The following is a 12,377-nucleotide window of genomic DNA, read 5'->3' on the forward strand; positions in this document are numbered from 1 at the left end:
AGCGCCAGGCCAGGGGTCCCGAGCAGCCATGGGGGCCCCTCTGCTGCAAGGAGAAACCTCCCCATCCTCCTCTCCCCCCTTGCTGTCTGCAGGGATCAGGAGCTTCGGGGTGAGCCCTTTCCCGTATCCAGGGCTCGGCTCTCCTTGCGTCACTCGTCCCAGCAGGTGGGGGGTCCCAGTGGTCCCCAGGGTGTGCAGTTCCTCCCTTCCCGAGCTACAGTGCTTCATCTCAGACTCCCAATTGACCAGAGATGCAGCACTGCACCTTGGGCTGGGAGACATCGAGGAGCCTGCGGTCACCTTTGCTGCAGCTGAAGTACGTCTGTGGGTCATGCTACAGCAAGGCTGTGTGTCTGCCTGCCTGCCTGGGCGCAGGCAAAGAGGTGTCCCCTGCTCCAGAGCCATGTGCCCACATGCCCCATGCCCAGCCCAGACATGATGGCAGGACGGACCTGGGCTTGGTAGCTCAGCCTGGCCCCAGCTCTGCAGGGACAGAGAAGGATAGGGACAGATGAAGGGATTCTGCCTTCAAATCCGTGTAACCTCTCCGAGAGCTGGTGTGGAGCTGGGTGAGAGGGTGAGGGTAATAGGACTCCCCCCAGGGCCCAGGACTTCCACTCAGCAGGGCCAGGACACCTCAGTACAGTGTGGAGCTGAGGGCATCACACAGTGCATCCCTCCCTGCCCTCTGTCCCTTTCCCACCCCGAGGTTTGAGGAGCATGTAAAAGTTCCTGCTGTCCCTCCCCACCCTTGTTCCTGTCCCCATCAGAGGAGAGCCTGCGGCTGGCCAGCACCTCAGCTTCCCAAGCTCAGGCACCAGCCTATCCCAGGGTGGCAGGGCTAAGCCCCCCCTTCCCATGGATGAGGATCAGGGGCTGCAGGGGGAAAGACCCTGGAGCTTCACCCCCAGGTCTGGACAGGTATCAGCCCATCCAGACCCATGCGTGAGGATCTGGGGGGAAGCAGGAGGAGAGGGAGGATGGAGGGAGTGGCTGAGCCCAAAAATGTCTTTCACAGACAAACACTAACATCCTGAGCAGAACTGAAACGTGATAAACAGACCATCTATCACAACCGCGTCCCACTGCCAGGCCCCGGCGCTCCCAGCAGCCTGACGAGAAGCAGATGGTGTGTCTCTGGCGTGAGCCCCTGCATCCGGCACCGGCCCCCGGCCGGGTGCACCCAGTTGGGAACCGGAGCAGAAACCACCCCATGCAATGTGCCAGGCTCCCCGTCTGCCGCCCCTGGTTCTTGGTAGGAAAGAAGGGGGGAAACAGCCCCATGGAGCCTCAAGCTTGCGGCATCCATCAGTCAGGAATGAGGTTTGGGAGCAGCCTTGGCCAGTGCGGGGTTATCTCCATACCAGCCACGGCCAGGCCAGCCTTGAGCTCCAGCCAAGTGTGGGAACAGCCACAGGGACCCAGAGCCAGGGGAGGTGCTGCAGGGACCTTCCTGCCACCCTATGCTTTTGCAAAGCCTCTGCCCTGCTGCTGGCCCTGCTGGGCAGCACTCTGGCCCCGTGCGTTCCCCCAGGAAGGCGTCACCATGCTTTCAGCAAGGAGCCACGTGCGGCACCGCAGCATGCCCTGGGAGCCAGCCCCTGGGGGTCAGCCCCCCTTTGCACGGCCGGGCAGGGGGCAACAGGGTCAGGCTTGCCCGCAGCGTGCAGCCTCCTGTGCCCGGGGAAAGGGCACGTGGCGGTGTCCGCACTGGCAGCGTGTCGGCATGTCAGCTCTGCCTGTCTCGCCGCTGGCCATGTTTCTGGGTCTGTACAGTCATCACATGCCTTTGGCAGCTTCGATGTCCCCAGGGACTCCCACGGCTGAGCCTGCAAGACATAGAGGATGGCAGTCAGCGTGATGATGCAGAGTCAAGTGTGGACTGGTTGGAGCCACAAGCTCCTGGGTCTCTTCGTGGGCAGCTGCTCTGGAGCCCACTTGGGTGCCCAGCACCCCATGGGACTGAGGACATCAATGCTGACAGCTCTGGGTACGCAAGAAACGCTACAATAGCCACTCAAAGGCTTCCCTTTGATTGCTTGAAGCCGTATGTGCCCAAAGCCCAAGGGCGTGGGGCATGTTCCCCTCTCCCTGTGGTGGTGAGCAGGTCCCCAGGCATTCGGGGGGCCTGGGGATGGCCCCTGTCCTCTCCTGCCACTATCCTGGCCTTGGTGGGAAAAGATGGAATGGAGCTTTCTCTGTCCCCATGGCATGGGGCTGGGAGACTTCAGCTGCCGTCCCCGCGGAGGTGGCGGGAGGGGAAGAAATACCAAGAAAGGCTGGAGGAATGTGCCGGGCAGCGCATCCTGCCGGGTCAGAGGCAAAACATCTGCTGGGGCTTGCCTGCCCCTGCCCCTGGAGGGGAGGTCTTGTGGGGAAGGGAGGCACCCCCATCCTCCCCCTGATGTCCCCATCACATGTCCCCAAGATGGGGCATAAAAGCCAGTGCTGCAGGGCCTGCCCTTCCTCCCTTATCTCCGCTCGGTTTTGTCCCAGTTTCCTGAGGAAAGGAGGCTGCCACCAGCGTGCCATGCGGCCACCACTCCCTGCTCCCCAGCATGCATGTTGCTGCTGGGGCATCTCCATGTTAGGGACACCAGTGTCCCCTGAGCAGTGCCTGCCAGGAGGAGAGCTACAGCCCCAAGTTGCTCGTCCCCTCGCTCACATTGGCTATGAACATGCCATCTGGCTTCAGGAGAAACCAGAATAACGGCTGGACTCGTGGCCCTGCCGACACTGGGGGGACCACCAGCCACCACCCCACCCCTCAGCCGAAGCTCTGCAGAGCACGCCTGGGGCACGGCGTGCACACCCAGGACAGTCCCCCCAGCACGCTCTTGGTCACGCCAGCGCTGCCCCTGCTCCCGCCCGCTGCTCACCTCCAGCCTTCGCCTCTGCCAAGCCGCGTGCCCTGCTGGCCCACCCTGCTGGCCCACCCTGCACCGCCGGTGGGTGCCGGGAAGATGGGAGCAGGCGGGTGAGTGCTCGGTGGCCACAAGCTGCCTCCCCCGTGGCGCTGGGCTGAGTCAGAGCTCGGCCCTCCCCACGGTTACAACACAGCGCCCTTTCCCCTCTCCAGGCAGGCTGCCGCTGCAGGAAATGTCCTTTTTTAATAGCAGTTGGGATTTGTTTTCTCCTTGACATTCCCCAGCCGTGAAGCCAGACCTGGGCTTTTGAGGGAAGCCTGAACCCCTGGCCAGGAGGGCTCTGCCGCCAGCGGCTCCGGGCTGCCCCACTCTCTGGAGGAGGGCAGAAGGCACTGGGCGATGCTCAGCCCCATGCAGGTGCCTCTTCCCCTCCTCCTGGCCCCCAAAATCCTGGTCTTCGCCAGCCGTTGGGGCTCCATCCCTGCCCCAGCCAAGCTTTGATCCAGCTCTGGTCATCAGCTCCCCAAGCAGCCCTGATGCCACCTCCCGCTGTCTGAGGGACTCATTGCTGGGTGACACCAGGCAAGGTAAAACCTACCCAAGGACCCCCCCAGCTCCCCCTTCGTGGGTGGCAAGGGCTGGGGTGATGGAGGAGAACGAGCTCTTGCTGGAAGGACTTACTCAACTCTAGAAATTTAAGGGACTGACCCCAGGGCACCTTCTGCTGTTGGGTGTCCCTCACAGGCAGCGATCATACGGGGATGCTGCTCGCTGTGCCTTTGCAGCACAAGCTGGTGGCAGGACAGCTCCAACGCTCCTTTCCACCGGGGCCTTCCAGCTCTCCCAGCATCTCCATCCCATCCCCAGCATCTCCATCCCGTCCCCCACCAGATCATGGTGGCCTCCATGGAGCAGAGGTGCCTCCTCTCTTCCCTCCCTCACCAGCGCTGGTATTAAATCAAAGGTTTATGAGAAAATGGAGGGGCCAAAGGAGATCCTAATCTGGTCGCAGGCTGATTAACCCCGGGTTCAGGCTGAGGTCCTGATGCTCAGCTATAAATAGCTCTGCCTTCCCTTTCCCATCCCCCGGCGGGCCGCGTGCCTGCCCTTTTATGGTCAAAAAGGCAGATTTGGAGACCGAGCGGCCCCCATCTCCCATGCTGGGGGCGAGCCAAGGGGGCCCAGGGGGATGCTGCTCCTTCTCGCTGGGTTTTGCTGGGATAAATTATAATGCCAAGAACAACGGAGCAGGTTTGGGGGGCTGAGAGCAGGGTATAGGTGCAGAAGGGAGAGAGCATCTGGTTTGTGCTCCTTCCTCCCCGGCGGGCAGCCCCTCTCCTGGTGCCGGAGGGAGGAAGAAATGGCCTAAATCGGTGTCTCTGCGGAGAGCCAGGCTCCTCCACACCCTGAGGCACAGGGCGGTGGCATGGTGGCGGTGGCAGGAGGGACCCCAGGGACAGACGAGGCCTCTGCCACCTTTGGGCTACAAATGCAAGCCGCCATGTCCCTCTCACCCCAAGACAGGGACCCCTGTCCTTGCCTGGCCACCACCGTGCCCAGTACTGTGCCACCGCGCAGAACCACTGGTTCCTGCAAAGCTACAGGTGCCCGCCGCTGCGGCAGAGGGATGAAACCCTCCAGCAACACCAGAGCCTGGCTGGGGGGCGAGAAAGAGCCTCCGGAGGGGCAGGAGTGGCAGGAAGGGGGTTCACGGCTGGAAGAAGCATGGCTAACGAAGAGCCAAGGCACACAGCAGGTCGGTCATTGCCTTTCCCATGTCTCAGCCCTTCCCCGCTGCCCCTAGCCCACTGACCACCATCTCCCCATCTTTAGCTGGTGTCCCCCAGGAGCTGCCCCCACCTCCACAGGGCAGCACAGCGCTGGCCCCCTCCCCAGCCCACCGCTGGAAGGTGTGCGGGGGGCACCAGGAGCCTGCAGGGAGGGCGAATGCCTGGTGTCCCCGCTGCTGGCCCCGGGGCAGACGGAGCGTGGGAGCGGTGCCGGCACCAGCTCTCCTGCTCTGTTTACACGTCACATTCCCGGGCCGGAGGAAGTGGTGTAGGGGTGAAGTCCCAGTGGGGACAGGCCATCACGTCACCGGCCTCCAGCCCTTGCTGGGAAGGGCTGGTGGGAACCCAGAGCGCAGTGGGGAGAGCTCCCCATGGACACTGTTCCCAAGCAGTGCGGGGCGGCTGCTCCAGCATCCTCCTTGCTCCCTGAGCTCTGCTCCTCACCCTGCTCTGGCATGGCTTCCAGCCGGAGCTGACCAGAGAAGCTGGCAGAGGGGGATGCTCCTTGGCATGGCGGGCATGCAGGAGCTCATGCAGGGCCACCAAAGAACCTGGAGCTGGAGCAGGCAGGGAGCAGCGAGGCTCCCTCTCCTCTCGTGGAAGCACAGCTGTGGTGTGGCTGGAGTTCATTAAGCTTCCAGTGCTCTTGGCGACTTATCCAGGCTTTATCATCTTATCTCTGCTCCAGCAAGGGAGAGGGGGAGTGGGGCTATGTGTACAGCATCGTCTGGACATCAGAGAAGCCCAGTTAGTAATTCACTTCCCCCGCAGGCCCCAGCTTTCCCAGCCCTGCTTGCTGCCCGCCCAGCCAAAGACACTAAAAGAAAATGCCCTAAATGGGTCGAGCTCCCAGCAAGCAGGAGATGAGATGTGGAAAAAGATAGAGCACAAAAGTTACATCAAGACTGATACTCAGGCGCTGTTTCCCTGCAGTGCCCACGGAGCCAGGCTCCCTTGTGCCGGCAGACCCTCTGGCAAGGCTGGCCGGGGGGGCACGCAGTGCATGGGGCGAGCGGTGCAGCTCCCCTGCTCAGGCATGGTGGGGCTGGAGGTGGGAAATAATAAAAATGAAATTTAAGAAACAAGGTTAAAAAGGGAAGGGGAAAAAAAAGAAAGGCAAATCTTTGATGAGGGATCCCAGGTAAGAAGGCCAGGCTGGAAGAAAGAGAAGTTGCCCTATGTACCAGTGACCAGCGAGTCAGTCCCACAGCAAGTACCAGGGTGACCTGTTGGCCACCATGGAAGCATCTTTCCCATGTGCAGCACGGTGGGTCCCACAGCCCCATCCCCAGGCCCTGTCTACTGCTGTGCCTTGTCTAAGGGAAGCTGCTTGTTCATCTCTCAGCCGAGCTCAGCCCAAGGAGAGGCAGTGCCATCCACCTCGCGGCCCTGTGTTGCCCACCATGACAGGGCTGTCCCTGCAGAGCAGGGGAAATGTGCTCCCCCCCAGCAGTCTCAAGATGAAGACCTGGCTACACGCACATCACCAGCCGGCATACACAGACCCTGCTGCCCTGGGGTGGGAAGCCTCCAGCATTGCCAGCGTGTTCCGCTTCCCTGCAGCTGTTGGGGAAGGAGCTTAACAGCACTGTTGCACCCCCATCCCAAGCCAGCCTTAGCGAGGGCTGAATCCCCCAAGATCCACGGGGAGCAGATGGCCAGGACAGGCGGCACTGCCTGATGTCTGGTGCCCTGCAGGGCTGGCTGTGCCCGGGGCAGCCCCACCAGCATGCTGCCTCCCGGCATGCTGACCATCTCCTGCGGCTCCAGCACTGCACAGCACCATGCTTCCCTACCTGGGTGACAGCGGGACAGGGAAGGCATTGGTGCTCAGCATCTCCTGCTTTGATGTCTCACATCAAACAGAGCCTGGGCAGGCTGGCCGCCACTCGCTCAGCCGAACATGTGTCTGTTCACCCGCCCAGCTGACAGCCACACACAGCATTCACCTAATGTGGGCACAGGTTCCTCCTCCAGGAGCCCTCTCCCCAGCCCCACAGGCAGCGTGACCATCCCCAGCTTATCTACCAGCACCAAGCAGCTTCGTACCTCACCTCAACCCAGCAGTGGGAAGATGCTTGCTCGCAGCAGCTGTAGCCCAGGTGCTGGAGCCTGGCCCCGCTGCACCAGCACCACAGTGGGCTCCCTCTGTGCTGCCCTGCAGAGGCCAGCTTTGCCCTGATGCCGCTGGCTCTCCCTGCCCCAGGACGGTGCCACCACAGCCTTGCATGGCCACATCAGCTCCTTGCTCAGCTCTGCTGGTTCCTGCTGAGTGCACAGTGGGGATTTGGCTGCTGCCAAATTTTGGTCCCTGTCCGTCCCTGGGGCAAGCCCAGATCACCCACCAGTCCCTTTCCCTGCCCAGGCTGGCATCGCTGGGGTGTGGGACAGAAAAGCCTGGCTCCCCCCAGGTGACCATGTCCCTGGCTCTGCAGGGGGTCTGAGTCCAGCCTCTGCCCCTTGACTCTGTGACCATGCCAGGTGAGCCTGGCCCTGCACCTGCTGTCCCTGCTCTGAGCCAAAGGGCACCCTGAGGGGCTAGGGGAGCACTGGGACCCCCCCAGCCAGTGACCCCCTCGGTGGCTGGTAGAGAAGGAAGAAGAGGAGGCCTAGTCCCCTGCCCTCTCCCTGTGCCCAGCTGGCAGGTGCTGCTGGCAAATAGGCACTGCCTCGGCTTCCCAGGACATCCCCAGAGTGGGGCAGGTGGCATGTCCCCATGGCCCGGGGAAGGCAGAGCCAGGCATGGGGGCAGGGCTGAGATGAGCCCTATGAATGTACGTGGGCCTGGGCAGGCAGAGGGTTTCGGGGTTCAGGAGCAGTGCAGTGCCCCCCGGCATCTGCTGGCCTCCAGCCACAAGGACATGTGTTGGGCTTTATCCCCCCGAGCTGGAGCCTCCCCCCGCGCAGGAGCTGCTCCGCTTGCCTTCTCTGTGTACTCCTGGCCAAGGTCAAAGGATGGTGAAATGGTTTCTCAGATTTCCAGCCTGTTGCCTCACTGCTTGCCGCTCGATTCCATCTTAACTCATGAAGAAAAAGCTTTCGCTGCTTCTGCCCCACACAGGTTAAAGCACTGGGGCGGCCCCGGGGAGCACGCTGGGGTCCCAGCCCAGCCCTCAGCCCCCTGCACTGCCTGTGCCCCTGCCTGCAGGATGCCTGTGCCATGCCACTGCCCATCATCTTCGCCAAGGCACGGCGGGGACGGGCTGAGCGCAGTGCCCGCAGTCTGCTGGATGCGGCAGGAGCTCTCACCGTGCCGCGGGCTGATGGTATGGCTCATCGTGGCCCTGTTCGCCATGAGGCAGGCTGCACTGCCCAGCCCTGGGCACTGCCTTTCCCCAGCTCAGCACCAGGAGAGGAGGAGCAGCGGGATGCCGGAGATGAGCAAAGGCCGGTTTTGCTGGGGGTGTGGAGGAACAAGCCTTGGAAAAGCCTGATCAGGAACAAGGCTGTTCTTGGATAGAAAAGGAGACCAAGAACAAAAAAGAAAAAAAAAAAAAGCTCTTAATCATCTCCAGACTGCCTCTTGACAGGCATGGAGGGAAATGCCACTCTATCCAGCAGCCACCCAGAGCTGCAGCCTGTCTAGACACAGCCTTCCCCGAATTCCTGCTGATAACTGCTTGGGAAATCTTTGGTGGAGGCATCTGCCTGTGTTTGTTGGAAATTAACTCCTCTCCCATCAGCTGGTGGCAGCGAGGCAATGGCACTGCCCTTCAGCAGGGCACCCTGGCCGGTGCACGGAGGCTGGGGAGCTGGGGCAGGCGCTGGCAGGATAGCCCTGTGCCAGGGACATCACACTGGGATGGGGACACATGCCATGTCGCATTGGTGGCTCCCCATTCCCATGTGCAGCAACTCAGTGCCGAGATGCTGCGACTTCCTTGGGAGCAGCCAGTGACGGTGGGAAGCCCTTGAGGCACAGCGGGATGGAGGCAGACTGGGATTATGGTGGCCACAGCTGCCCTGGGAGATTACATGCCCTGGTTACTGTCACCATCCCTTTGCAAAGGGACATACAGGCCATACAGGAGCTTGTATGCCCAGGGATGGCATGATGCCCCAGCCAGACCTGCTGTCCTTGTGCTGGACCCAAGTGACAGCTGGTGGTTGTCCCTGTGCTGGTGAGAACCGCCCAGCAGAGGAAGGAGGCAGTGGGACATGGCAGCTTGCTGCCACATGCCTGCGGGGCATGGTGTCCCCAGGTGACCTGCCGGGAGGGGACAGGCACTGCCGGTGCCCTGGGAGTGGAGGGACACGTGGAGCCAGCCATAACCCAGGCAAAGGCAGCACTGCAACCTGCAAGGGATGGGCAGGGGGGAGGCACGACCCAGAGAGCCTGGGGGAGCCTTTGCAAGGCCTAGGCTGAAGGCTGTCTGTGAACAAGCCATCCCCATCCCCTCACGCCGTACGGGGCCGGCAGCCCCCCCACTGCCTACTGCATGCCCGGCACCCTCCCCACCAGCCCGGTGCCTGGGCCAGGGCTCAGCCACTGGCTCCCACAGGGTCACCACACTCTGCTGCAACCCCGGGGGTTCGAGGGTGCAGCAACCATTCACCCAGTAAGCAACAGAGCCAGGGAGATGCCAGTGGCTGGGAGCACAGCAGGGGTGCTGTGGCCAGGGGACAGAGCGAGGCAGAAGCACAGGCTGGGTTGGCACTGGGGTCCCAATAGCTGCGGGCTGTGGGGTGCTCTTGGTTAGTGCAAGTGCACTGGGTAGGGTGACTTCAGCACCCTGCAAACCTCCAGCCCTGGCTGCATCCCCTCCCCAGCCTGTTATCCTCAAAAAGTGGCAGCAGCACGGCTGGCCAGAGGAGCCGAGCGAGCGGCCCATGGCCCCTGCTGCACGGGGAGCCCGCCTGCCCGGGCTCGCCTCTGGCTTCCCATTTTTTCCATCCTAGACGTACACAGAACAAAACCCAATTCCTCCCCCAGCCCCAGCAGGGCCCTTCCCCACCTCCGAGAAGCTGGGTGAGCCCCACCAAGCCCCTCTCAGGATGGAGCTGTAGGGACAGATTTTGGGGAACCTCTTTGCTCAGGACCACCTGGCCCCGAGGCAGCTCAGGCCACTCCTAGCCAGCTCCGTGCCCAGTGGCTTTCCCTGCTGGCATCCAGTGGCCATGCTCCACTTGCCTTCCTCCCTCCTCAGGCACAGCATCCGTGCACCTGGGGCGGGGGTACCCCTTCCCACCTCCCCAAAGCCGGCTGGGCTGAGCGTCCTGTGGCTGGCAGAGGGGGATGCTGGAGGAGCCCTGTGCTTTCCCCTGCCTCCCTGTCCCTGCCCATGCCCGGGGCAGGCATCGGGCAGCACAGGCATACTCCCACTGCTGGGGGGGTCTCAGCACCAAGCGTCCCCGCTGCCCCAAGCAGCCAGCTGCCCCATGCACGCAGCATGCCCACCCGCCCGCTCCCGTCACCCACGGGCACTTACCTGCTGCCCCACACCTGCGGCGGGGCACTGCAGGAGCGTGGGCACATGCCCGCCACCTCCTCCCGGCACATTATAACCCGCTACTGGGACCCCAGCGCTGCCAGCCAGGGTTTTTTAAGTGGCTGGCATGGGAGCCCTCGGCGAAAAACTCCTTCCAGGCTGCTCAGAAGCTGGAAAACCTTTTTCTTTTTACCTTATATGAGCTGCAGGAGGAGGCCAGGCTGCGATGGGCACCGCTGTCAGGGGCGCCGAGGGGATCCATTGGCTGGGGTGCCTCACGTGGCCCCGCCGCCACGACCCGCCGCAGCGCAGCCGAGTGTTGCTTTTACCCCCTAAGGAAGGGCCGCTTGACAATTTTCATATTTCTTCTAAATTTGGAGATTTCAGACAATGCTGGGAGGCTTGGCTCAGGATGCCAGAGGCCCATGTGGAAGTCATTAAGTCAGAGAGGGGGAGCGAGGGAAGGAGGGCTGGGGGGAGCGGGGGGGGGGGGTGGGGAGGAGAGCGGCCAGGGCTGCACCGGCTGCCAGCAACGCGCCTGGGAACCCAGGCCATCCCGCCTGGAGAAAGTTGTTTGCAATAACGGACTTCCTCCTGGCCCCGGGACCGCGCACAGGGGGGACGCGCATCCCACCGCCAATGAGGTGGGGGTCTGGCAGGGCAGGCTGGCCATGGGGCTGGGGAGCGGGGGTGGTGCTGGCGTCTGCTCCCGCCGGCGGGGGGAAGGAAGCGGAGATGCTCCCTGGCCCGGCTGGAGGTGGCTTGTGATTCCCATTACTTTGAAAAGCTCCATCTGGCCTGGGAAAAAAGGCGTTTCAGCGGCCGTGGGGCTCTCGCTGGGCTGCTGTGTGCACAGGGTGAGATCCCCGAGTGCCGGTGGGACTGGGACCTCCATGGGACGGTGGCGAGGCCGGGGCTGCAGGGCTGGATGCACGTGGCACCTTTCCCTGGGTTTTAGCTGGTGTGGGAGCTCCATCACAACAGGGCTGTGCTGGCCCCAGCCCCTCCCAGCCCTGAGTGGACCATGAGTCCATGTATGGCCTCCAGCTGGGGCCCGTTAATGAGCAGCCGGGTGGCAGACTGGGAGGGAAACACCCAGCAGTGAAGCACCTTCATCCTCCGGCGCTGGCCATCAGCCCCGGCATGGCAAGGAAGGGGGTCACCTCTGCTCCAGGCACTGCTGCCCTGCTGCGATCCCCCCGGCTGGCAGGGCTGGGCTGGGCTGGGCTGCCCCTGGGCACTGAAGCAGCAGCAAAGGAGGAGGAAGCAGCTGCTGCAGGGTCCTCTGCAGCAAGCGGTAACAGAGAGAGAATGGAGGAGCAACTGGGGTCACCAGCAGCTTCTCCTCTGGGTTTTCCAAGGTGGTGTCACTCCCTCCAGGGAGCAAAGGGCTGGTCTCTGGGGTCTCGTGCCCTGAGCAGTCCCCTGGCTTGTGGGAATGAGCTCGATGCTGAGCCACACACAGGCACAGCATCAGCAGCAGAGCGCTTCTGGTGCCTAGGGACATGCATGCATGGCTTTAGCCTCAGTGGGGACAAACGTAGAGTAAGAGTCTGGTGGGGCAGGACTTCCACCAGCAGCACATCCCAGAGAAGCCATGGGAGGAGAGGTGTCCTGCCATCCCCAGACAACTGAGCCTGGGAGCTGGGGACAGCCCAAACCCAGGACCAGGGTGCCTCTGCGATCATGCCAGGCTTTGTAGAGGAGCAGTGTGGAGTGCTTGGCATCCCTCCTGCTCCCCCAGACTTATGCACCACCTCAGCAATGAAGCCCCTGCTACAGGAGCCGAATGTCCCTGCAGCACCTCTGCGTTTCCCCCCGGGACACCCCTCCCATACCGACGCTGTGGATGGCCATCAGCCCCCTCCCCCCATTAGCCCCTTGCCCATGCAAATGGGGCAGCCGCCAGCCTGGCACAGCTCTGGATGGCTGCAGGCATCTTGGGAGGGTCAGGGATGGAAAGGCCACGCTGCTGCCTGCAGCTGGCAGGGAGTCAGATGCTCAGAGTTGTCCAGCTCACCTGGGGGAGGTGGAAGAAAGCAAGCTGGCAAAGCTAGCTCTGAACCGGCTGGGATGGCTTTGCTCAGCTGCTGGAGAAACACCCACTGCTAGAAAGAGAAAGCGTGGGCTATTCTTTTTGGGTGTTAAAGAGGCCAGAAGGAGAGGCAGCGGCTGGCCAGGCTGCTGTGGAGCATCCAGCCACGCCAGCTGGCTCTGGGGACAGTGCCCCGAGATGCAAGATGGGGACAGTGGGGAGTAAAACCAGCATGGAGGAGTTGTACCAGCAACAA

At 62.6% G+C, this 12,377-nt stretch overlaps 1 long non-coding RNA gene across 1 annotated transcript; it reads right to left on the reverse strand.

Annotated features, from left to right (window-relative positions):
* Positions 1 to 1,031: 1,031 nt before the first annotated feature.
* On the reverse strand, positions 1,032 to 10,273 carry LOC308068083. The gene is made up of 2 exons (XR_013929850.1): positions 10,087 to 10,273; positions 1,032 to 1,829 (listed from the first exon to the last, which is right to left on the reverse strand). It is a non-coding gene; the product is annotated as an uncharacterized lncRNA (long non-coding RNA).
* Between the last annotated feature and the right edge of the window lie 2,104 nt (positions 10,274 to 12,377).

Source organism: Falco punctatus, assembly GCF_963210335.1.
Source record: "Falco punctatus genome assembly, chromosome: 8".
Taxonomy (NCBI): domain Eukaryota; kingdom Metazoa; phylum Chordata; class Aves; order Falconiformes; family Falconidae; genus Falco; species Falco punctatus.